The sequence below is a fragment of the Neofelis nebulosa genome, chromosome 11 (genome assembly GCF_028018385.1).
Source record: "Neofelis nebulosa isolate mNeoNeb1 chromosome 11, mNeoNeb1.pri, whole genome shotgun sequence".
Lineage (NCBI taxonomy): Eukaryota > Metazoa > Chordata > Mammalia > Carnivora > Felidae > Neofelis > Neofelis nebulosa.
In genome coordinates, this window is record NC_080792.1 from 22,643,583 (window position 1) to 22,668,823 (window position 25,241).

The window sequence follows — 25,241 nt, forward strand, 5'->3', positions numbered from 1 at the left end:
ATTAGTAGTGGGGCAGTAGTCATAGTGCCCCTAAGATTTGGGAGACTTTTTCTATCTCTGCATTTTGATTATAGTATCCATTAAATTAAAAAAAAAAAAAATCTACTCAGACATGTTGTTTCATCATCAACAATAACAACAAAAATCAACTCTGAACAGTGTGGGGGAGTTATTTAGAACAAAGCTCAGGTGAATTTTAAAATAGGTAAGAAATCCCACTTGCAGAAGCAAGTCAATAATGCTACTACCTAAAATCACAAATCCCTGAAGTGTCTTCATTTCCATCCAAATGTTGCTCCTGAGCCAGGAAATCTAAGTGAATATTATATTTGGTCTCTCTTGTTTCTATAAACATAAATGAACATAAGAAATCAACAGGAGGAAGAGAAAGTCATTTAAGGATCCTGAGGGGGTGAAACCGATATAATTAAAGTATATTATATTCAGAGCTACCAGCACAGCATTTAGCAGAGTGCTTGACTGTTGAGTCACAGACTATACCAAGGTCTTTAGGAGGTCAACGGGTGCACCTTTTCTCAAACAGGTGTGCACCTAAAGCATTCGAGTCAAATTACTTTTAAATTCATTTTTAACCATCTCTGGGGGTAGGGATTCTATAATGCCTCTTGGTATCTTGTTTTTAACATTTAATCATTCTTCAAGTATAACTGAATTTTCTAGCTTCTATTTAACCTCTAATTTTTTTCTTGAATTGCTTTGTGTGAACAAAGGGAGGAGATGGACATTTCTTTGTAAGAACCCTTTATTCTTTTGAAGCAGCATTTAATTTCTTTACAAATACCCCCTAAATTATGTTTTAGCCTTCATGTGTTTTAGGATAACGACCCCAATTTCATTAGCTTCCTTAATTTTCCGTAGTGGAAACTTTTGTTTGTTTGTTTTTTGTTTTTACTTTGTGTAAACTTTCTAGCTTTCTATCATTTAAAAGTCAGGCATCTAAATTGCTTATCATCAATATTCTCATAAAGGATTGATCCAGACTAGCTCCAATGGATAGAATTTTTCTCAGCTTTGTATATACCCTGCTTTCCAGTAAAGATAAAAGCTGGATAGCTTCTCACTGTTTCTCTGTAATGTTACCTGCCATACCCAATTTTTCTAAGCCTTCTATATGAAGTCTGTTACTTTTGCAACTCCGTTGAACTTTGCCCAGTGAACTGTATCATTCATTGTCATACACTCATTTCATCCAATGAGACCACTCACCCAAAGAAAGCAGCCAGAACTTTGCTCAAATTAATATATATTATAAAATAGCGGTGAGAATTTAAGTCTACCATAAGTGATATTGGTAAAAATCTCCAAAGATGCAGCTGGGCCCTCTCACTGCCCAGTAAGCTCCCTGGATCATTTTAGTGTAACCAACTTAATTATTACTTCTCATTCTTACATTAAATCGGGAGTCTGGATATTTAGCTCTTCGTCCTGGCTTTATGACTTAAAGATCAATGACTCAAACAAGTCTTTCAAGTCCTCAGAACCTCAGGTCCTCCATCTGTAAAGTGAGGGCACTGACCCAAACAATGTCTAAGTTCAACATTTCGTTTGGATACTTTTAGAATTAGTATGGGTTGAAGGCATCCATCAAGTGGATCCTGCTCTAAGCTTACTGAGATATAGACTGATTTTGCTATAAGTGTCTCCCCCATGTGTACATGATATCCTCCTTTACAAGAAAAGAAACACATGCCAATGAACACTTAGCTCAAGATACCAAGGATGGGAAAGCACAGAGAAGTTCCTATGTCCTTGAATGTCAAGATATGTCACTAGAGTAATACTGGCAATTTCCATACAAGTGGCATTAATAAGGTAGAAATAAATTTAGAATTCAAGACCAGGCAACTATATGAAACAGCATTTATTGCTTTTTGGTTCTTCCTGCAGCCCATATTTTAAACAACAATCTCATGTTGAACACCTTATTTATGTCACAGAACACATAATACACCGAACGCAGCTGTTTATGACAGCATGTTAATGAGCATATGTGCCCATTATCACAAATAAATAATCCACTTAATCCGAAACAATGAGTTTATGACAGTTTTCAGTGCTGTGAGTACATAATGTAGGAAAGTTAAATAAAGATTAACTTTTATTCAATACGATTACCCTTGCATTTTGCTGGCAGTTTGAGCTTCTGTGCTCCCGATACCAATTACATTTTGAATATATGGCTGTGGAATACAGGTACCTCACTGCTTTAAGTAACTTGCATTAGTTACTTAGTGTTTCGAAAAGATGTACGCGAGCCAATAGAATCTATGGAGGATTAATAGATATGTCTCCAGTGTGCCTCATTTCAAAGTTCCAAGTCTATGTTAGGCACAAGCTGCTTGCACTCCCTTGGGAGATATTTCACAAAGGCATAAGAAATGTCCCACTAACACAGTATACTGACTTCAATTTAGGTTGTCCCCCTCCCTCTTCTCTTAGAATGCTAGTTGCCTTGGGAGGGATTTCATCTACCAGTACATCATATTTTAATACGAAATAATTTTTATCAACTACACTGATTTATGTTTGTACAGAGAAAGATAGATGATAAGGCTGAAGAAGACAAAGAAGTAGAAATAGCCTTTGGAGCCTGTAGTTAAAAAATTTGTGGCTAGCATTTGGGCAGGCAGTTTGATGGGGGATAGAACACCTGGGAAATGAGTAAAAGAAATAATGAGAAAGCAAAAGAAGAATGCTTTTCAAAAGTCAACACGAAACTACCTACTTTACAATTTTACAAAGGATTTTACACTGGAATGACTATTGTGGGGATTTCATCCAGAAGAAAGTCATTTGGAGAAGTTTTTGTTTGTTTTGTTTTGTTTTTATTTTTTAGATGCCAGTGATTATTCTGTTGAACCCCTCAATAGTAGCATTTCTCAGTCTTGCTTCATAAAAGAGGTGGTCTTTTGGCCTGCTGTAAAATTACATACATTAATTAAATATATTTTGAAGAAACATATTTGAAAATACCTGAATCCCATCCACTAACGAAATGAATGGCTGAGTCTGATAGCAGAGTTCATGATTAGAACGAGTGAGCCTCCCGGCATCTTCTCCCTCTACATATTGGCTTGTGAAGATCTCTAGATCTTTTCTGGGTAGGATTTAGGCACAGAGCCATAGGTGCATTTAACAAATTGGTCTTTTCTTATCTGTGTTTATCTGAGAAAAAGTAATAAAGTGTCATATTGTTCTTGGATGTTATTCTTAATTTTCATCTTCTTCTGAGAGACCATAATTTATAAGCAGATAAAAACACTGCAAAATCTTTAATGTTGTCCCCATACAGGTAGAGAGGAGGCCTTACTCTTGAGGGTGACCCAAAGAAGAAATATTAACATCTATTTGCTTTGGTTTTGTCAGACATAAATATGTACCAGAGATAACACTTCCAGGGATATTCTAAGTTTATATTAATTGGGTATCTAGTAACTAATGTATTTTAGAAACTCACCAAAATAATCAAACAAATAGTAAAAATCTTTCCATGAGCTTAAGTCCCTTTGTGCATGACCTCCTCATATCCTTGTCAATTTCAAAGACCAGTCAGTCACAGAGGCAAACAACTTAGAATGGGGTTTTTGAGGTATGACACTGTATCTACAATATCAAACACTGTTAAGTGTGAAAACTGATTCTTCATAGAGTCAGATATTCCTTCCAAGTTCAAAATGTAAAAGCTTCTAGTGAAGCAATAAAAGCTAAAAAGAAGAAGAAGAAGAAGAAGAAGAAGAAGAAGAAGAAGAAGAAGAAGAAGAAGAAGAAAGAAAGAAAATTATGAAAAGTAGCATAAAAGTAAAAAGCAGCTCCTGAAAATATTTTAAGATTAGAAAATGTCATACAAGTCCCCACAGAACTTGCTATGCATAATTTTATCCCTTTCAAAGCACAAAAACTTTCACTTTGGGATGCTTGGAGATTCAGATGATCCCCAAATTCTTGTAATCAACCCAGAAAACTCTGCCATCGTTACCTCTTCTTAGAAATATATGCTACTGCATCTGCTTCTCTTGTGTTAAGAAAAGGAGATATAGCCCCACTGAAGAAAGTAAAATTATTCTATGAATGATGGAATACTTTTTAAGTCATCAAACACCAATTAATTACAGGTGCATTGTAACTCTGGACTTCAGTCCAAAAAAAAAGTTTATAATGCTTGTGAGCCTTTGGGATGGAAAGGGGGATTTAAGAAGCAAAGCAAAGCAAAGCAAAGCAAAGCAACGCAAAGCAAAACAAAAAAACGCGAATGAAAAGAACCCCTAACTATATGTGAACTTTACTGGGTTTAGGATGTCAGAATATAAATTCTGAAACAGTGGTTCTCAAACCATGGTTCCCAGACTAGCAACAGCCACAATGGGAACTTGTTAGAAATGCAAAATCTCAGACCCCGCCCCAGACCTACCCAAGCAGCAACTTTGGGGGATAGAGTCCCACAGGATTTAATTAGCTTTCCAGGGGATTTGCACATTCACCAAATCTTGACAGTCACTTCTCCAAAACGTCTGGTGGCCTGGACTAGTGCACAGAGGTCCTTGTGTTCTTTGGAGTGTCCTTGTTATAATTTTCTGTATTTTGGAAATGTGCATAATTTGGGTCAATTATTTTTTCTAAGCAGGGATATGAAGTTATGGGGATGATTCAGGAAGGCACATAACTAAACAAATTATCAACACATATTTCATTAATATTTGCAGCATATTTCTCTTTGAAAGGTTAAAAATAGAGAAAAGGCTAAGAAAGAGGGCTATTGCTGCCAATACCTCATCCTTCTACTTTGCAACCAGCAATCTGTTTGGGCCCCAAATGGCCATACTCCATCAAACAAAATTTAAATTCCAGTTGACTGAACAGTTAGAATGCTCCTTGGAATATCATTGGTTCTTCCTACAAGGAGCTGTCAAAAGATTTCTTTCGATCAACTTCAACGGCCACAATCCTCTCCTGAAAGAAGTTTTGGTAAATATAGTATTCTTTATCAGATTCTTTATCAATATTCATTGGTATTTTGAAAGAGAGAGTGAGCAGGAGACGGGGACAGAGAAAGGGAGAGAGGGAATCCTAAATAGGTTCCATGCTGTCAGCACAGAGCCCAATGTGGGGCTCAATCCCAGGACCCTGAGATCATGACCTGAGGCAAAATCAAGAGTCATTCTCTTAACCTACTGAGTCACCCAGGCACCATGCCTTTTAAAATATTGGAATTCTAGACACTTGCTTGGCTGACCTACTCCTCACTTCAGTTTGGTATCTAGATGAGCAAAACAACAGCACTCACTCAGAGTCCCACAATGATCTCTGTGCTGACAGCATGGAGCCTGCTTGGGATTCTCTCTCTGCCCCTCCCCCACTCTTGTGCGTGTGCAGGTGCACACGTGCACTCTCTCTCTCATTCTCTTTCTCAAAATAAATAAAAATAGCCTGGGGATGTCCTTTATGCTCCATCCTAATGTATGACTTAAACTTCAGACAGCCCAGAGCAAGACAGTGTATCTCACCAACAGAACAGAACCAATGACCACAGGGGTTTCTGTGGAGTATCTGTGCTTTTTTTTCTACTTTGATAAGAGACAAAGTAAAAATAATTGTCAGAAAATGTGGTTGTATCTTTAAAAGACTGTATGCATTCCAGTCATTGTTAGAGACTAACATATTTTAAAGCTGTTCAACTTCAACACAAGTTTTTATCACTAACAAATGGAAATTAGAAATGAATTAGATTATGCAGAATTTATTCCTTAATTTAAATAATGCAAAGGAAGACTTACCAGGAAGAAATGCAGGTACATTTTACTATGGGGATTTATTAAGTATCATTAAAATGTAGGGAAATGATGGATGAAAATTTAAATTAAAAATTTTTAAAGGACACTTCAAGTTTCTCCCTCATTATAATTGCCAGATTTAGCAAGTAAAAATGTAAAGATATCAGTTATATTTGAATTTTAGATAAAAAACAAATAATATTTTAGTATAAATATGTCCTAAATACTTATATTAAATAAACGCTACATAGGGCATAGTTATACTAAAACATTATTTGTTGCTTACCCAAAATCCACATTTAACTGGGCATCCTGTATTTTCTCTAGCAGTCACATCCCCATGAATTCACTTCCTTGAAATCATGGCAAAAGTAAGCAAATAGTGTATGAATTCATATTACTCCACTCAGTTCTCACATGTCTGAAGAGAAGACTGAACTCTTGGAAAGCTACCATGATTGAATCAGGAAAAGTGATTTTTAGTGGCAGGACATTTGCTGACCTAGTCCAATACCACCAAATATCCATGTAGAAAGGTTGTTGAACTCGATTTGTTCTTGATACAGTGATTCTTCTTTTCTCTTCCCTTTACAAGACAGGGAGCAAAAATCAGAAATATAAATACAGGATATGAAGTTCAAGAAGCAACTGTCCCAGCAGAAATTGCTTAGTGAGCCCACACAGAGGCTCCACATCAGACATGCTGAGCACATGGCATCTTCCACGAGGCAGAGGAAGCTTTGCTGAGATCTGAGGTTTTTATAGGGTGAGAAGAGTGTGCCCCAGGCAACTGTCTGAGTGTCCTCTGGCTAAATCCGATAGTAAAGAAAAAGGATAAGGGCCAAGATAGAGTGGGAAAGTAGCTTCAAGAGCTAAATCTCTAAACTAGAGCTTGATTTTGCTGTGTGATACTGGGCAAATTGTAATGGGATTTTTTCAGCTCAACAGGTAACACAGTCTGACATCTAGGTTATCATTCCCTAGGCCTTCTGCAAAATTAACATTTAAAAGAGAAACTTTGATGTGCTGCTTAATCTGCCCTGGGTTTGAACCTTTAACTCCCCTCATTTTGGTTAAATGTAAACTGGCTTTCTCTTCCCCTTGTGTTTTTCATCAGTCTTTTTCAAAGTAGAAGGATGGTCAGCTTTTTATGAAGGCACAACTGTCAAATAGAATAATAAGGAAGATAATTCAGAGTATTTAGAAAAAGCAGCAGTTAATGGGTACCCAGCACATAGGAATATCTCCATGTGGATAGCAGTGAAGTGTGGACAAGCTTTGGAGACACTGTCAATTTTGAGGGCACTGACTTTTAATCAAGTTACTTATATTTACTGTACACAAATAAAAAAAATGTGGATATAAAATCAAATATAATAATTACCTATAATCCTGCTCACCTGGTAACAGCCACTATTAAAATTTGTGTGCATTTCCTTCCAAGAAATTATTTATTTTTGATTCATAGTGATTTGCTTTATTATTCACAGAATTGCAATAATATGTGAGAAAAGAAGAGACAGAAAGAGAGAGATAGAGACAGGGAGACAGAGTGCTCTCATACACAAAAGTGTGCACGCATTCTGGTCTCTCCCCTATAAGGCTCTCATCATAGGGTCTCCACCCTTATGATCTCATATAAACACAATTATCTCTCAAAGGTACACACTCTAAATACACACAGGGGGTTAGGGCTTCAATATATGAATTTTGGGGAAACACAAACATTCAGTCCATAACAGATATAGAGCAGGAACCTAGGGGAAGAACTCTGGATGGAGAGTGAAGAGTGAGCGCTAAGGTCCTGAGGTGGGATTGTGACTGCATTTTCCCAGGAACAGTAGAGAGATCTACAAGACAGGATTGATTAGACTGAGGGAGAAGGAGAGTTCAAGGGGATTAGACTGAAAGGCCATTGGGAGGTTGAAAGGCCACTGGGAGGTTGAAAGGCCACTGGGATGCACATAGGACCTTGTAGGCAAGCAAAATAACTTTGCTCTAATTTTCACAAAGATGGAAACCTAGTGGAGTTTGTTTTCATTTTTATTTTTAATTTATTTATACTTTTAAATGTTTATTCCTGAGAGAGAGAGACAGACATAGACAGAGAGAGACAGAGAGAGACAGAGAGCAAGTGGGGGAGGGGCAGAGACAGAGGGAGACAGAGAATCTGAAGCAGGCTCTAGGCTCCGAACTGTCAAGGCAGAGCCTGATGTAGGACTCAAACCCATGAACTGTGAGATCATGACCTGAGACAAAGTGGGACACTTAACCAGTTAAGCCACCCAGGCATCCTGTGGAGGTTTGTTTTTTTTTTTTTAATGTTTATTTACTTATTTTGAGAGAGAGAGAGAGAGAGAGAGAGAGAGAGAGAGAGAGAGAGAGAGAATGAGCAGGAGAGGTACAGAAAGAGAGGGAGAGAGAAAATCCCAAACAGGCTCCATGCCTGACATGGGGCTCCACCTCACGAACTGTGATCGTGACCTGAGCCCAAACCAAGAGTCAGATGCTTAACTGACTGAGCCACCCAGGAGGGTTTTGACCAAAAAGTGAAAAGGTCCAACTCATATTTTAAAGCAGCAATTTTCAACAGGGAAAGATTTTGCCAAGTAGACATCTGGAAAATGTCCGGAGACATTTTTGGTTGTCACAACTGGGAGGGTGCTACTGGCATCTAGTGGGGAGAGGCCAGGGATGCTGTTACGGAGGCTATAGTGCACAGAACAGCCCCACAAAGAGAATTCTCCAGTCCCAAACATTACGTTAACGATGAGAAACCCTATTGTAAAAGGTCACCCTGGTTGCCGTGTTAAGAACAGGAGTCATTAGAAGAAGTTGGGAAACCAGTTAGCAAGTTACTTCCATCATCCAAATGAGAAATGATGGAATTTGGATGAAAGCCTGCAGTGGAAGTGATAAGAAATTGTCAGATTCGGGATCCATATTAAAGGTAGAGCCATGGTGTTGTTGAGGAATTAAACGTGGGTTGCTCAAAAAAAGAAGAGTCCCAGATGACTCCAAGTAGATCAATAGAACAATTTATGTAATTTATATGCAAAAAAGGCATACTGTCTGTTGCAAAAGAAACCTCTCAGCAAAAGGGGTCAGGAGACCTGAGTTCTTTATCTAATTTTGTCACTCACCAAGAATGGGCCATGCCACTGGGAATCAACATACTGACCAATAAAACAAGGACGTTTGATTAGCTAACTTCTAGGTATATTTGGCTCTAATGTAAACAGCATATGAGTTCATACCTATTAACTTTGCTACTTACAAAAATTTACTCTTAAATTTAGGAGGAAATTTGTTATATGAAGAGATTTGCTATAATCACCCTGTGATCAGTTTATCACAGACTTATATGAGTCCACAAAGAGGTGCAGTTACTGAAGGTGTCAAGAGACCAACAACCCACCTCATTATCCATAAAATAGAGGGAGACTCTAATCTTTTCTCTTGAAGATAAAAGACTGCACAGGTCACTCTGCCAACAAAGCACAGCAGCTTTATTATGATTCATGAGAAATGAAGTATTCATCTTGTGGAAACTGCTGTTGCAAATATAAAGGATTAATTCCATAAAGGTCTGACAGGTCCAGAGAAAGCCTTAAAAATTCAGCAAACCTCATGGTTGACATTGTGCTGTAAAGTCTGATGTGGGACCCATATTGATAAAACATTTGTGTTATAATGAGTTCCATTTTCTCAAAATGGAGGCCAAGCAGTGGTTTTCATTAAAATGCTGTCATTCATTTTGTCGTGATATTTACTGTATCTTGTCTCAGCAGAAAAGTGATATTTCCCTGCTTAGTTCATGAATGACATCAAGAAGGAAAAGCTATAATGATAAGAGAAATATCAACTTTGGAAGAGAGAGCCAATGAGCTTTAAACTGTCCAGGTCAGTGTTCATTAAACGACATGTGTTATTAAATGGCGATTTAGGTTCAATGGGAGATGACTTGGAGAAGAAAGATGAAGTCTCTTTAGGAGATCAGAACCATAAGAGGATTTCTGAACCCTAAATTTGCAACATATGCATGATCTATGTGAACTTCAAGGATGAAGGAATTATTCACGTGTCCTTTCACTTAAAGGAACTAAAAGATGAAGAAATAAGTGTGTTTCTTACCTAAAAAAGACTTATTATGTGAATGAATCAGTTGCTGCAATTTCTTGAAATACTCTTTTTAAAGAATATTTGTTTATTTTGAGAGAGAGAGAGAGAGAGAGAGAGAGAGAGAGAGAGGAAACACATGTGCAAGAAGGGTAGGGGCAGAGAGAGAGAGAGAATATCAAGGAGGCTCCCTCCTATCAGTGCAGAGGTTGACGCAGGCTCAGTCCCATGAACCATGAGATCATGACCTGAGCCAAAGTCAAGAGTTGGAAACTCAGCCAACTGAGCTACCCAGGTGCCCCAATTTCTTAAAATGTTCTAATTAGAGCCTTCCCTAGAATCCAGCGGCTATTGCCTTGAACCTGCCCTACTACCAGGAGGGGGCCAGTTTTGAAAGTTCTGTGTGCCTGAACAGTGGTTCAGGGTTGAACATGGGGACCAAGGAATGATTGGTCCTTCCATATCAATATTTTTAAAAATGTATTATTCAAATGTATAAAATCGAGTTAAGACCTGAATGTCTAGAACACGACTACTGGATAGAATCTTGAAAATACTCTAGACTGAATCTTTCATAAATCCTTTGCTGGCCAAATCCTACTAAAGACACCAAAGAAAGCATATGACAAAGACTTCTCTAGGAGCTATATTCATTACATTACAAGTGACTCTCAGTTCACTTGATTGCCAATACGGTGTGTCTTCCAATAGTATCTTAGAACTAGTTATACATCTTAAGCAATTAAGTAATAAACATTAATTCTCATTAGGTTCCCATCTTACAAAATGGAAAAGTTAGATACAGGCCTGTGTAGAGATGGAAAGTCTCACTGAACAGCAGTAACAGTCCCAGTTCTCAGAAGAGATGGTACTTTATTCTGCCTCTCTTGAAGCGCTATTCATTCTATCACATACCATATTTATAAGAATTTCATCCTTATTATACTGAAAGTTTCAAGTGAGCAGAAATAAACTGTTTGTTTCTCTAGCTCACATAACTCTTGGTAGTCTTTACCTATCTCAGAGGTATTTAATAAATATTTATTCAATAAACTTGTATAAACAAAAATATGACTAATTTAGGAAAATTACTTAGATCGGTAAAAGAAAATCATAACATACATAGCCTAATTCTCCTAGGTTAGCTGTGAATGACAGAGATTACTTGATATTACTGTCAAAACCAAAAACCATCAATATCCATACTGATAACATTTCCTTGCATATTCTGAGGCAGAGTTGGACAACTTTTTCTATCTAGAGGCAGATGGGTAAATGCTTTTCAGCTTCCTGAGCCAGGAGGCACCCTTGAGGATATTATACAGATAATTATATGATGATTTAAAAGGTAACTAAAAATGTGTAGAGGAGCTTAAGTGACTCAGTTGGTCGAGTGTCCAACTCGATTTTGGCTGAGGTCACAATCCCAGGGTCATGGGATCGAGCCCCACGTTGAGCTCCATGCTTAGTGTGGGGCCGGCTTGAGATTCTTCCTTCCTCTTGTCTCTCTCTCTCTCTTTCCCCCTCTGCCCCTCTCCCCTGCTTACTCTGTCTAAAAAAACAAAACAAAAAACAATAAAAATGAAAATAAAAAATAAATTAAAAAATAAAAATGTATAAACCATTATTGAAAACAAAGAACCAAACAAACAAAATAAGCAGAGGGCCAAGTCTGGTCCTCTCTCTCAGGGGGGTAGTCTTTGATCCCTGTTCTGGGAAGATGCCTCTGCTGATTCACAGTTACAAGGGATTCAAGCTTGGAGCTGCCACCTTATGCTAAACTCAGAACCTTCAACACTGCATTCCTCTTGGTAATGGATTTGCCATTTACAAGAGCTTTAACAAGAATATTTGGTCTGGAGCCTGTGCACACAAATGAACTTTTTCATTATAGTCATTTATTCATTTACACATATTATTAAATATCTATTAAATGCCTATATAGCTCCCCAGCTACCTCATTCCTTCCAACAGCCCTCCAGTTCAGGGACACAGACCATGTGTCCATCCCCTCTCTTCTTGTCCCTCCCCCTGCTGCCTTTGTGCATTCCCTGGCCTGTCTAACATCCCTGTTGCCCGCTGTACTTATTCCAGGGGCTTAACAGACAGAGCAGTTGGGGAATTCTATGGAAAATATATTTTTCTAATTGCTGACAATTTATAAAACACATGCTATTATCATTTCATCATTTACTAAAAAGTCTCAGAGAAAGGCAAAACAGTCTTGTTAGCTTTTTTCATCTTGCATTAATAAATATTCAAGGTGAAGGGAAAAGCTGCGTTTTTTGTGTTTGTTTTCTTATCGCAATTAAGCTGGTAGAGTCTAGCCTACTGTCGCAGTACAGTTGAGTTTTTTTTATTAGCTTTAAAAAGGCTACAAAATTTCAATTATACTTGACGAGTAAATCCTAGAGATCTGTTGAATACCACAGTGCCTACATTGTGCCTACAGTTAACAATACTGGATTGTATACCTAAGCATTTGCTAAGAGGGCATTTCTAATGTTAAGTGTTTTTAATATACCCCCCCTCCGCCCCAAGTAAAAATAATAAAGAAGCAACAACAACAACAAAAAGAGGGTAACAGGAAATTGTGGGAGGTGATGGATACGCTTATGGCATTGATTGTGGGGATGGCTTCATAGGTTTATGGTTATCTCCAAAATCATCTAGTATATATTAAACATGTACAGCTTTTTGTATATCAAGTCTGCCTCACTAAAGTGGCTTAAAACAATAAATTCTGTCTAGGTAACTCAGAGCTAGGGAATCGTCACAGTATCGCCAACAGTGCCTTGTGGCTTCCTGTGGTTGTTTATCTGCTTTTTATCATTCCTGAATAAGCTTCTGTCCAGATGGTTTTCATGTATTTATCTTATTTGGCCTTTAACAAATAAGAAACATCTTATTTGACAAATATGAAATGCCTTTCATATTGTCTCTAATTAAAAAAAAATCATAAGAATCAAAGCAACGATTGTCTGTGCTACCATTTAGGGAGTGTAAAAGCCTAAAATTTTTCTAAGTAATAAACAACAGGTTCCCTTGAATGATAGAAACTGCAATTCCATCGAAGAATCCAAGGGTTATCATAAAACACTCAGAAGTAAACTTATACACAATTCTCAGCTGACAAGCAAAATTTGGCTGAGTTTACAGAGTGAGTGTAGCATACAGGTCTCTATCTCCGATGTGGGCCCCCCCATAATTCATCAGCTGTAGACACTTGCCCCCCAGTACCCACTGTCCCAGACAAACACAGGTGGTTCCTCTCTTATTCTGCCCCCCACACAGGGTTCTCTCCTAATGCCCTCAGCTCTTTTATCCTCAGTTTACCTCCAGCTCAGAAAAGCCAGGGACTTAATAGATGTCACTGGAACATTAAAAGGTCTTTGTTACATAACATTTTGATTTTTATGCTATATACCAGGACTGTAATTTTAAAAGCCATAATTATTGCACATGTTACATCATATTGCCAAACATGTTACTATTTTTTAACATAATTAAATGAAATCTCTCTCACCTTTCCAATCCTTTTTCTTTCCACTTAAAAAATACATATGTAAATGTATGAAAAATATGTTGTTGCCATTGTGTAGCCAGAGGAATAAGTAATATAGACGTGAAAAGAAACGGTAACCATCAACATCACTTATATATAGCCATATCCATTCTTTTGTGCATAGGGTGGTCTGGGAGTTGGGGCTGGGCTTATTTACCATTTTAGTCATGGGTCAGTGTTGCATGAAGACTTGTTGAAGGTTTATATTGCAGTTTACAAACAATGTTTTCTTTATGTTTATTTTTTCTTATATTTCTAGTAACTTACATAGAGTTTACCTGGCAGCCTCATTTGATCCTGTTGAGCAGGAAGAAATTGTTAACTTTATTTTGTAGGTAGGAAAAAAAAAAAGCCTCAGAGAGGTTAACTGTCTTGGAGAAGGTCACATGGCTCAAAAACATCTAGTGTCTTGTCTTAATTCTATCTAGGATTCATTCTTCCTGCTTTCTATCTAAGTCCTTCCTTTTTCTCAAATTATATAAAAGTAGAATAAACAGCCAAGTTGGGCCAAACAAGCTCAGTGGTGGAATAGAAAAAAACACATGGTATCAATTGAAATATTTGATACAGACTGTGCCTAAGCTACTCTGATTCTAGAAAATCCAGGGCGCCTGGGTGGTTCAGTCGGTTAAGTGGCCGGCTTCGGCTCAGGTCATGATCTCGCGGTCCATGAGTTCGAGCCCCGCGTCGGGCTCTGTGCTGACAGCTCAGAGCCTGGAGCCTGTTTCAGATTCTGTGTCTCCCTCTCTCTGACCCTGCTGTCTCTCCCTGTCTCAAAAAGAAATAAATGTTAAAAAAAAATTAAAAAAAAAAGAAAATCCATCAAAAGGATTTAGGTACTGAAACCTTTTGTCCATATGACTATGTAATATGGAAGAGGGAGAGGGATACAGTCAATGATTCTGATATCCAAAATCACTTGGTATAAAACAGCTTCTCAAAGTATAGACTTTGTCACCCAGTTCAGTCCTAGAAGGAGGAGCCTAGGATTAACACAGTGAACATTGGCAGGATAAGGGTAACGGTCTGGGATTGCCTGGGAAGGGTCTATTGGCATGCAGTCACTCTGCATTTCTAGCAACAAGCAGAAGAACCTGAGTGTCACATGGATGGTGGTGGTGGGAAAGTAGGCTACTGTAGCAATACCAAATTAGAAAACCTTTGTCTATTTTCTCTTTGAGGTTGTCCCTTAATCACACACACACACACAAAGCCTGGATTTGTCCCACATAACTATATCTATGAAGAACCAATGCATTTGATCATTAGAGTTTATTAATATCAGATTTCTCAAATTTTGATACTGTTCAGAAAATTGTATTGATCTGCCACATATATTAACACCTGATTTACGACCTCCAAAATCAAGAACTAAGCCTAAAATCTTGTTCAAATCTTCTTTCCCATTTGCATTTACCACTGATGAAAACACAATAGAACACACACACACACACACACCACAAAACGAAACAAAACAAAACAAACAAAACAAAACAAAAACCATGAAAAAACACTGAATGATATTGGTCACAGGGAAGAAGAATCTCTTGCCACTTTGACATGAACCAAAGAGGAATGAAGGAAAATGAATGAATATCTTGAGCCTCCTTTAGTAATTACTCTCTGCTAGGTCTAAAGTATAGTTCACTGGCTGCAGGCCTCAACTGTGGTTTCTCACTTATGAGCAAGCAGGACCTGAAGAAGCTCCTAACCAGGTCCATACATTAAAGGCATCTCCAGGGGCGCCTGGGTGGCGCAGTCGGTTAAGCGTCCGACTTCAGCCAGGTCACGATCTCGCGGTCCGTGAGTTCGAGCCCCGCGTCAGGCTCTGGGCTGATGGCTCGGAGCCTGGAGCCTGTTTCCAATTCTGTGTCTCCCTCTCTCTCTGCCCCTCCCCCGTTCATGCTCTGTCTCTCTCTGTCCCAAAAATAAATAAAAAAATGTTGAAAAAAAAAAATTAAAAAAAAAATAAATAAAAATAAAGGCATCTCCAAAATATAGAGATAGGAACCCAGCTGGTGAGGGTTTTAAAAGGAGCTTTTAAATGGGACTGATACTGAACCATCAGTGTGTCAATCATTTTTACCTTCAATGTAAAATAAAGTAAAATCTCAACAAAAAATGTATATCATATATGGACAGGCTAATTACTGACATTGTGCCTTTTGCTCTGGGCCAATTTCAAACTAAATCACTAGCGCGATGACTCAGATAATCACATAAGACAACTCTGAGACTGAAAGGAGACTCAATTTATAATTACTCCAGGACAACATATATAAATTAGGATTATTTTAGGCAATCTGTGATGTGTGGTCTTCAACCTATCACTGCTTTAAAGATGATACAGATGTTCATACTGGCACTCTTTTTCAAAATCCATATTTTTATCTGATAGTGAGAAATCCTGTCAGGCACTAGAAGCACTCAGAATTAACTACATTCAAAATTTAGTGTATAGACTTCTATTTCTGAAATGCATAATATACTGTCATGCTTTGGAGATTTAGCTAAATTTGGAATGAAAGAGAATTATCGCCCCATTCTCCTCTAAATATTGGTTACTTATTAATGGAAACTTCTTTCGGTGGGTATAAAAGGCCAATATGTATTGGAATACTTCCTGGTGGTAACTGGAAAGGGATGGCTATCAGCTCATCAAACTGGCATGTAGTTGGAAATAAACTGAAAACAAATGATTAAAAATGTGATAAATCTGAGTGAAGAGGACTGTGAACCAAGAGGTATCACACCTCCCTGTCCGTCTGCAAAGTGACTGTGAAAAATGACATATGAGTCACGGTAGAAGGAACTGTGGCCATTTAGATACTGTTAACTCCACTGGCTTTGACCATGAAGAATAAAGGCAGAATGAAACATGAAAGTTGGGATCAGAGGGGAGAGCCCTGCTCCATCACATTCAATGACTCACAACTCTATGCCTTTTTGCTTAATAGTGGTGGGTTCAGTGCTTTGACATGGATAAATATGTTCAGAAAACCTTTCTAGTCAATGCTGACATCAGTAACTAACAGTTTAGCAAGACCATAGCTAAAAGCAGAGGAAAGTTACAGAAGATTGAGTTGGTATTTTTGGTTGCATTAATTATTCATTCATAGACAATACTTTTTTTTTTTTAATTTAGGTAGTATTAATGGATCTTCAATTGACCACATCAAGACAATGTACAAGTAACTACTAGATAATGTAAACACTAATCATGCTTTTGAAATTTTTTCTTTGTAGATGGGAAGAACAAAGGGACTAATACTGAAACCCATCACATGATTTAAGTTTGAACTACTCAAGGAAATTATTGTTATGCTGATTTTGGGGAGGAGAAAATAGAGACTGAAGTCTGTGACAAATGATAATTTGTCCAATGGATGAGTTTGACTTTGAAATAATGTCTTTCACTGCAAACTCCACTTCTCACTATCAGATTTATTTCTCTAGGAGTTTCTGTTTCTCTCCTGTTTCATAGGAATCTGCTTTTTATTTTTATTTCTTTTTTATTTTTCCTTTCTGTAAAGAGCTAGATAGTAAATACTTTTGGCTTTATAGAGCAACTACTCTACCATCGTAGCAGGGAAGCAGCCATAGAGTATGACAAGAAATGGGCATGGCCACAGATTCCCACCCCACCCCCTGTTCCAAAGTATCCATCAGAAATGAAAGCAAATAAACTAAACAAAAGAAATAAAATTGTGTAACACTCTAATAGTTAAGTATATCTTATAATGATGCCCCTATAATACCTCCAGTATATAAAACCTGGATAGGAAACAATCGTATTTATTCTGGCACTCTCTAACCTTCCGCTTCCAGGCCTTCCATCCCCCGGGCACCCAATGCTTCCTACAGGAATTAAAGCTCTCCTCTCAAAATGCCATCCACCCCTGCCTTTTTTGACTCTTACATTCTGAATGCTTCATTCTTCAGTTTCCCATCTTTCAAACCTGTTCAAAATAGCATCACCTGGTGGAAGGGAAGATTCAATAACTTTTATCCACATTAAGGTATGATTATTTTAAAAACTTAATGTGGCAATCTTTAAAATGATTACAGTTTAGCAATATGCTTAATTAATTTCAGCAGCAATTTATTAAGTCTCTATGCTAGATACTATGAGTGGGAATGTTTCTAAAGAAAGCAATGGATGTGTAAAGTCATAAAAAAATATTTAGGCTCTAGTAAATCCACTCCTAAGAACCTACCTTAAGAAAATAATTCAATAGTACAGGAATTCCTACACATAAAAAAAAAAGCTCATTACAGTGTTTGATATTGCAAATCCAGCTAAATCAAACATATTAACTATCTAAAATTATGGAAATAGATAAGTAAATCACAGAACATAAAATAATGATATATTAGAAAATAATCAAAATGATCACTGTGAAGAATAGGAAGAAACATGTGATAGTAAGCAAATAATTGGGATAGACCTGTGGATGATTGGTTTGGAGTGACATTTCCTTCTGGCTATACCTCAAATAACATCATGAAGTCAACCATTGATTGCATAAGAAAGATCACTATGCTGCATTAGTATTTCAGTATGGTTCTAATGTAGTCTGTATATGTGTAAATGCTTGTATATGTAAAGAGTAAATAATCTGTGACTTCCTCATACTAAGAAGGAGATACAGACTGCTGAAATCATCGCACACATAAGGCTTCTGTCATATGACTGAATATTCTTTTTTGTACTTGTTAACTATACCGCTGCTAAAAAACACAGACATGCAACAGTTTTTTTCTTTTTGTGCATTTTTTTTCTTTCATTTTGAAGTCTACTCCCTGGTTCCTCAGAGGCCAGTTAGCAATGCAATAAATTAATTTGTACTTTGGAGTGAACTCTTTAATCCCTTTTTGTTCTCTCACCTCCCAATCAAACACACACTCTCACATTTGCATGTATTAACATAATGAAACATTAATTACACACTGTCTAGGATAGGCAAGCAAAGCGCTTCAATCAATCTCAATAACTCGCATCAGGAAGGTGAACAACGCTGCCCAGCCTTATCAGGACCACATAATAGACACAAACACAGGCTCAGTGCCTGTTGTGAGTATGATTTATAACCAACATCTAAAAACAAAAAGCAGAAAATTACAAGGAGACTAATCAATAACAATTATCTTAATGATAGATGGACAAATTTTATTCTTTTGTTGGGTGGTATTGCCAGTCTAGTGATTTGTTTGCAACAGGGGATAAAGATTAAGCAGACTGCTCTTGAAAACCAATGAGGTCTGAAAATGCCTAATTCCTGGGTGCAAAGAGTTATAGCATTATCTGATTTCCCTCAAGAAACCGTGAGAATTTATCTGAAAAAGAAAAGGTGACGACCAAGGCCACACACAGCTGTCTCCTATCTCTTCCAGATTTCAGTTGGTCTTCCTGCTCTTATATGGTGCTCATCTGCTAAAGGTCTGAATTCTGCTGGTGTCAGCCTGCAGGACCATAGTGCATGCTTACTGCCAGCATCAGCTTTGATTGACTGTTGCTGAGCTGTGCCTGTTTGGAACCCACTACTTATTAACATCTTCAATATTTCACATACTTCTAAAGAGTTTTTTTTTTTCCAAATATCAATCGTGGAGACATATTTGTATTTGGGTTCACAGAAACCCAGTTCTTATTGGATTTCTTCTTAGAACCATGATAGCAGAGGGGAGGGAAAAAAAGAGGATGTTGTGGCATTTCTCAAAGGGCATGCCTCTGTATCATGGTTTCTCAATGTTGGCACTATTGACATTTGGAGCTGGATAACTGGATAATTCTTTGTTGCAGAAAGCAACTGTACGTTGTAAGAAGTTTGTTAGTATTCCTAGCCTCTATTTGCTAAGTGCCAGTACTCTTTCCTCTCCTTTTCCAGTCAGTCATGACAGTCAAAAACATCTCCAGACATTGTCAATGCCCCTCCCATGAGGGAGAGGCAAAATCATCTCCAGTTGAGAACCACTGCCTTATACCCTTCCATAGAAGAACCATATTCATTTAAAGAAAAACTAAAGTTAATTAAAACAAACTGCCAAAGATTAGATTATGTGAAAAAAATTGTTATCCAATATTCTTTGAAATAAATGGATTTCACTCAGCTTTTAAGTCAATACCTCAAGGCATTTATAAAACATTGAAAGCCAAGAAACCTAAATTCTGTTCCTGATGATCCCATCCTGACTGAGTGGCCTTGGGCAATTAATCTTCTTTTTTCTATACATCACTTTCTTTCTCTGAGAAGTGAAGAGCTTGAACAAAGTGATTTCCAAGTCCCTTTCAGGTCTAACATTCTGTGGTTCTAACTTTAGAAGAATTGACTCATATGGCTTAGTTCTTTATCCAGGATAGTCCACATGCCCCCCACACATCCCAGCCCATGTGGGCCACTGTTCTCCACTCAGCCCTTCCCTCTCAGTGCAGTGTTTCTCAGTGACCCTAGCATAACCCAAAATTCTAAACCTACAAGAAAAGAAAACTGTAAGCTTTAAAATCTGAATATGTAACTCATAAATGTAGGGATAGTTCCTGTTTCTGTGTTTCTTTACGAGACAGAAACATCAGGGAGCAAGGATCAGTTAGGGCTGCTTTAATGACTTGGCAATGATCAGAAAGTAAGCAAATAAACAAACAACAACCAAAGAGACCATTTAACCAAACTTATACACTGCCTGTTGTGCTAAACCTTTCATTTTTTCCCCATTATAATAGTTTTTATTCAAGGTAGAAACTGTACTTAGGGGAAAAATGCAATTGTTAAAAATCCAATTTTCCTGAATTTGACCCTATGAGCAGTGAGGTCTTGGAAGCATATGCTTTCTGATTTGTAGTTCTCAGAGCCCATTAATATTTGTAATCACTTCTCCAAATACACACACTCTTCCATAGATCCCTAGAGATTCTAGAGACCAATCTGCTCTTTTGACAGCTGTCGAATCCTTGTTTGCATGAAAGACGCAACAAGTCAATGAAATCATCCTTCAGGACTCTCAGCACTGTCAGCTATTGGCTATTGAGACTCATCCATCCGTAGGCCCTCATTTGGGCCCTCTCATAACTGATATGTTAGCTTGTGCATTCCTGCAATTGCTCATGTGAGTACAAAATAAAATGACATGACAGAGACACAACAATATAATTCTCTACATCCAAAGACTTGAAAGACCCGCCTGCCAATATACCACGGTGTGTTCCCATTTACAGTGCATTTATCTCAACAATGTGTTCAGGAAATCATCTTTCATATAGGTTGTACCTGTCTCTTTTCATTGCCTCTCAACATTCTAGAAGATGCATCAAAATACAATGATCCTTATATTTTCATGTGTAACAATCTTGGGAGAAAGCAACTACCTTGCCCTAAGAAATGGAGTGCATGGCAGTAATACTACACAGAGAAATCTTTAGTCTGCACACTTGATAAGATACCTCCTAAGTGTCACTGCACTTTAGCTGCCTCTGGTAAGATAAAGAACTTTATTTCTAAGGCCAAAGGCACCAAATAAGTTATATCAGTAACACCTACTGAATTTTTGTCAGCAGCTTATGATCTCCTCATAATAGTTCTCTATTTTATTCATTAAGAAAGAGGGAGAGAGACACAGGGCACACAGTCATAATTACACAGGGAAAGTACTAAATCCCAGAAACCACATCCTTGTCAATAGAAAAGCTACACTGTTTTATGGCTACACACAAACACTCTGAAAATGCAACCCTCTAGTTTGAGCCAAGCACTGACCAGAAATTGGGGGGAAAAATGTTTACCATTAGGTAAAAAAATCGCATTACTCTAATGAAGTGGGAGAGTTGGAAAAGCAAATAGCCAATTCATTGCAAATGCAAAACCACTCTTCCTCTATAAAATGAAAGCCACAATAAAACTGATGGGCCATGGGTTATGAATACATTGTTCTGGGTTTTCAAAACCCAAAGATATTTTAAAAACCATAATCCAAACATAACCAAACTATAAAGCATTCAATAACAAATGTGTACATCTCAGCCTTGCTGTTCCAGCCAGCACCACCAGCAAAATCCCCCTTCCCTGCTCTCCTGAACAGCTGTATCTGGTTACACTTCATGAAAAGTCACAGCTTCCAGAGCTCATTTTCTTTCAATTCAGTGGATTTGGCAATTTCAACATAAAGAAATTAAAATTTAAAAATAAATAAATAAAAGTGTCTGTGGGTCATAAACTTGCAAGCTCAGCAGTTTTAATGTTTAAAATAAATGTTTAATGTCCAACAGCAGGATTAGGTGATATTACAAATGTGGATCATTTTCTTCTCTGAGATGAACAAAGCAAATAGGAGGAGGAAAAGCAATCAAAGTTGCAGGATCCTGAAACTCTGTTATTCATTACACTGTCAGCTTCATGTCGAAACTGGTTGTCACATTTTGTAAGTCCTTATCCCGATAATTTATTAACCCAAAGCAGTTTCAGACAAATCAGAGATGTTCCTGTTGACTATATTAAAAATGTTGATCAGCTATAGTTGTTTTCAAAAGAATAGCACTATTTTTATAATCCAATGAAGGTAAAAGACTAGAAAATAGATCACCTGCCCACACACAATGGAGAAAAGAAAATTTTAATTGACATAAGTAATCACTGTGTATTTCCATTCCTTACTGCTTTCTCGTGGATTGTGAAAATTATTGCTGCAACAATATCATACCTAGGGATGGCTTCTATCAAAATAGATGAACATACTTTTTATCCTGAGTTATATGAGAGAGATGCTTATTTATTAAACTATTAGGAAACACCCAGGGATTTCCTAAGCTAAGGAAACTTTGAGTGTGGGGTGTTTCCCAAAGCTGGTATCTTTCTTTTTGTAATTATGACGAATAATGATGATAACATTAATAACAGCCTTTATTATTGAGTCATGTTTTTTTAAATATTGTTTAATGTTTATTTATTTTTGAGAGAGAGAGAGAGAGATGGAAAGAGAGAGAGGTGGAGAGAAAGAGAGCGCGAGAGCAGGGGAGGGGCAGGGAGATAGGGAAACACAGAATCTGAAGCAGGCTCCAGGCTCTGAGCTGTCAGCACAGAGCCCAATACAGGGCTCGAACCCACAAGCTGTGAGATTATGACCTGAGCTGAAGTCAGATGCCTACCACCCAGGCTCCCCTATTATTGAGTCATGTTTAATCTGCTACTCACTGTTAAAAATTTCTCACACATTATCTAGAATATTCCTCCCATTTGACCTTTAATATAGGTACTACCATTATCTCCATTTTATAGATGAGTAAATGATGGCCCAGAGAGGCAACATAACTGGGCCACTGTCATCCTGCTAATTAGAGGCAGAGACAGGACTTGAACTTGAGTCTTCCTTATGCTGGAGATCGCTTTTGATCAGAAGATTGTATTTAGAGTTGGGAGACATCAGTTCCAGGGGAAAACATTTAAATATAAAATTTATTTAAAAATGTCCGTGTCTTAAAGTATTTCCAAATAACTGGGGGAAAGACAGACAGATATACACAGACAATGCTGAAGAGTCCAATCTGTTGGCAGGCCAGGCAAGTGAGGTATATGGAAGATGAGGTATGAAAGAAGAGACATATATAGACCAACAGAGAAGAAATGAGACGATACTATAAAAGGTGAAGTCAACTAAAATGAAGGTACTATGGTGGGGAGAGATGGGATTCAACAAGAAAGTGACCATAGTATGAAAGACTCACTAGACAACATGAGAAGGAGAAAGCCCTCAAGTAGTGGTTAAGATAGCAGACTCTGAAGGCAAGCATATCTAGATTCAAACTCAATTTCTGGCACCAACCAGCTATGTGACCTCTGCAAATTACTCACCCTCTCTTTTCTCTTCTGTGCAGCAAGAATAAATGTCACCACCCATTTCCTAAAGCTGTTGGTATTTTTTTTTTTTAGCTAAAGCATTTAATTTATTTCCTGGAGTGAGTGTTCAATAGTTGATCATTTATTATGATCAACACAGGTCAGAATTTGGTGACTCACTATTGGTGTGACCTTGAGTAAGTTACTTTGTTTCTCTGTCATTCTGTGTACTTATTTTAAAATGAAAATGAGAGGAAACTGGGTATCTCAGTCATTTGAGCATCTGACTTTTGATTTTGGCTCAGGTCATGATCCCAGGGTCATGGGATCAAGCTCCACATCAGCCCCATGCTGAGCATGGAGCCTTTTTGAGATTCTTTCTTTCTTTCCCTCTCTCTCTCTCTCTCTCTCTCTCTCCCCCTCTGCCCCTCTCCCATGTTCACACTCTCCTTCTCTCTCCAAAATAAAATACAATTCATTTAAATTAAATTAAATTTAACTTAATTTACAAGACTATATTAGAAGCTCATCATGTTCTACCTTATTAAATGAGATAACTCATGTAAAAAGATATTGAAGAGTATAAAACTGTTATTACAAGTGTGTATAGAGGTGGCCTAGAGGATCAAGACCTACTGGTGTTAGATTCACCACGAATATTTGATCTAAACAATGGTGGGCCATTGTCTGGACTGATTTCTACTGAGGAAAGGAAGGAGTAAGGTGGGGAGCTGGTGTGCATTTCATTTCTAATGAACAATTTTCATCTCTATTGCCCCAGTCTCTTTCTTCCCTCTCTATATTTTAGATATGTCATCTTAGTCAAAACTATTGCATTTAAGACATTAACCACCTGGGTGGCTCAGTTGGTTAAGTGTCTGACCCTTGATTTTGGCTTAGGTCATAACCTCATGGTTCATGAGTTTGAGCCGCATATTGGGCTCTGCACTGCCAGTGTGGAGCTTGCTTGAGATTCTGTCTCTCCCTCTCTCTCTGCCCTTCACTGTGCACTTTTTCTATCTCTCTGAAAATAAATAAACTTCAAAAAACCCATAATTCTTCACTCTAGTAAGACGAAACACCCTCTCTCATTGTGAGATAACAAAACACACATACAACACATATGTACACACATATACATACTACACACAAGCATATATGCATATATATATATATATATATATATATATATATATATATATATATATACATACATACACACACATATGTATATATCTGCCCTCAATTCCTGGAAAAGAGCTCCTTGTAATTTTCTAAATAATATGAGTATTGGGAGCATTTTTTGCTTTCATATTGGTCTTTGATCCCTATTCCTAACACAGAGCTCCTAAAACTCTTGTAAATTCTTGTAAATATCAATGTCTTTTATTTTAATGAGGTGACTCTTCATGGGAGCTCCTGGATAGAGGCTGGTCACGGAAAGATCAAGCCATGATTGGAAGCTTGGAATTTTCAGCCCCAACCCCCATTCTCCAGAGAGGCAAGGAGAGTTAGAAGTGAAGTTAATGATCACTAGTGCCTACATCCAAAGGCAGAGCAGAGACTTTAGGAGGCAATGCCATGCATAGCAGAGAATGAGGTGGGCTCTTATCACCTAGGCTCTCAGCTTCATTCAGACTCTGGCATGGGCTGCCTTTGGTCTGCTGCTCTGACCCTGTGTCTAATAATTATTCCATCCTGCAAAAGAGGACTCAGCCTCAGGGAAAGTGTGGTCACTCATGAGCAGGCATTTCCTGGTTAATCAATCACAGTCTATACCAGAGACTGCTGTTTATGTAGCTGGTGGACATCTGCCTACAGTGAAGGCTTTGGAAGCAATTGGCAAGAATCTCTGGCAACCAAAACAGTTCTTAGTTTGTAGTTTGATTTTCTTCTCTTTGGTGATTTTATGTAGTATCAAGATGAGGTTTCAAATACAAACAT

At 37.7% G+C, this 25,241-nt stretch overlaps 1 protein-coding gene across 4 annotated transcripts in view; it reads right to left on the reverse strand.

Annotated features, from left to right (window-relative positions):
• DCC (DCC netrin 1 receptor) overlaps positions 1 to 25,241 on the reverse strand; it is a 1,139,939-nt gene that overhangs the window by 737,491 nt on the left and 377,207 nt on the right. The gene's annotated exons all lie outside the window — the stretch shown is intronic.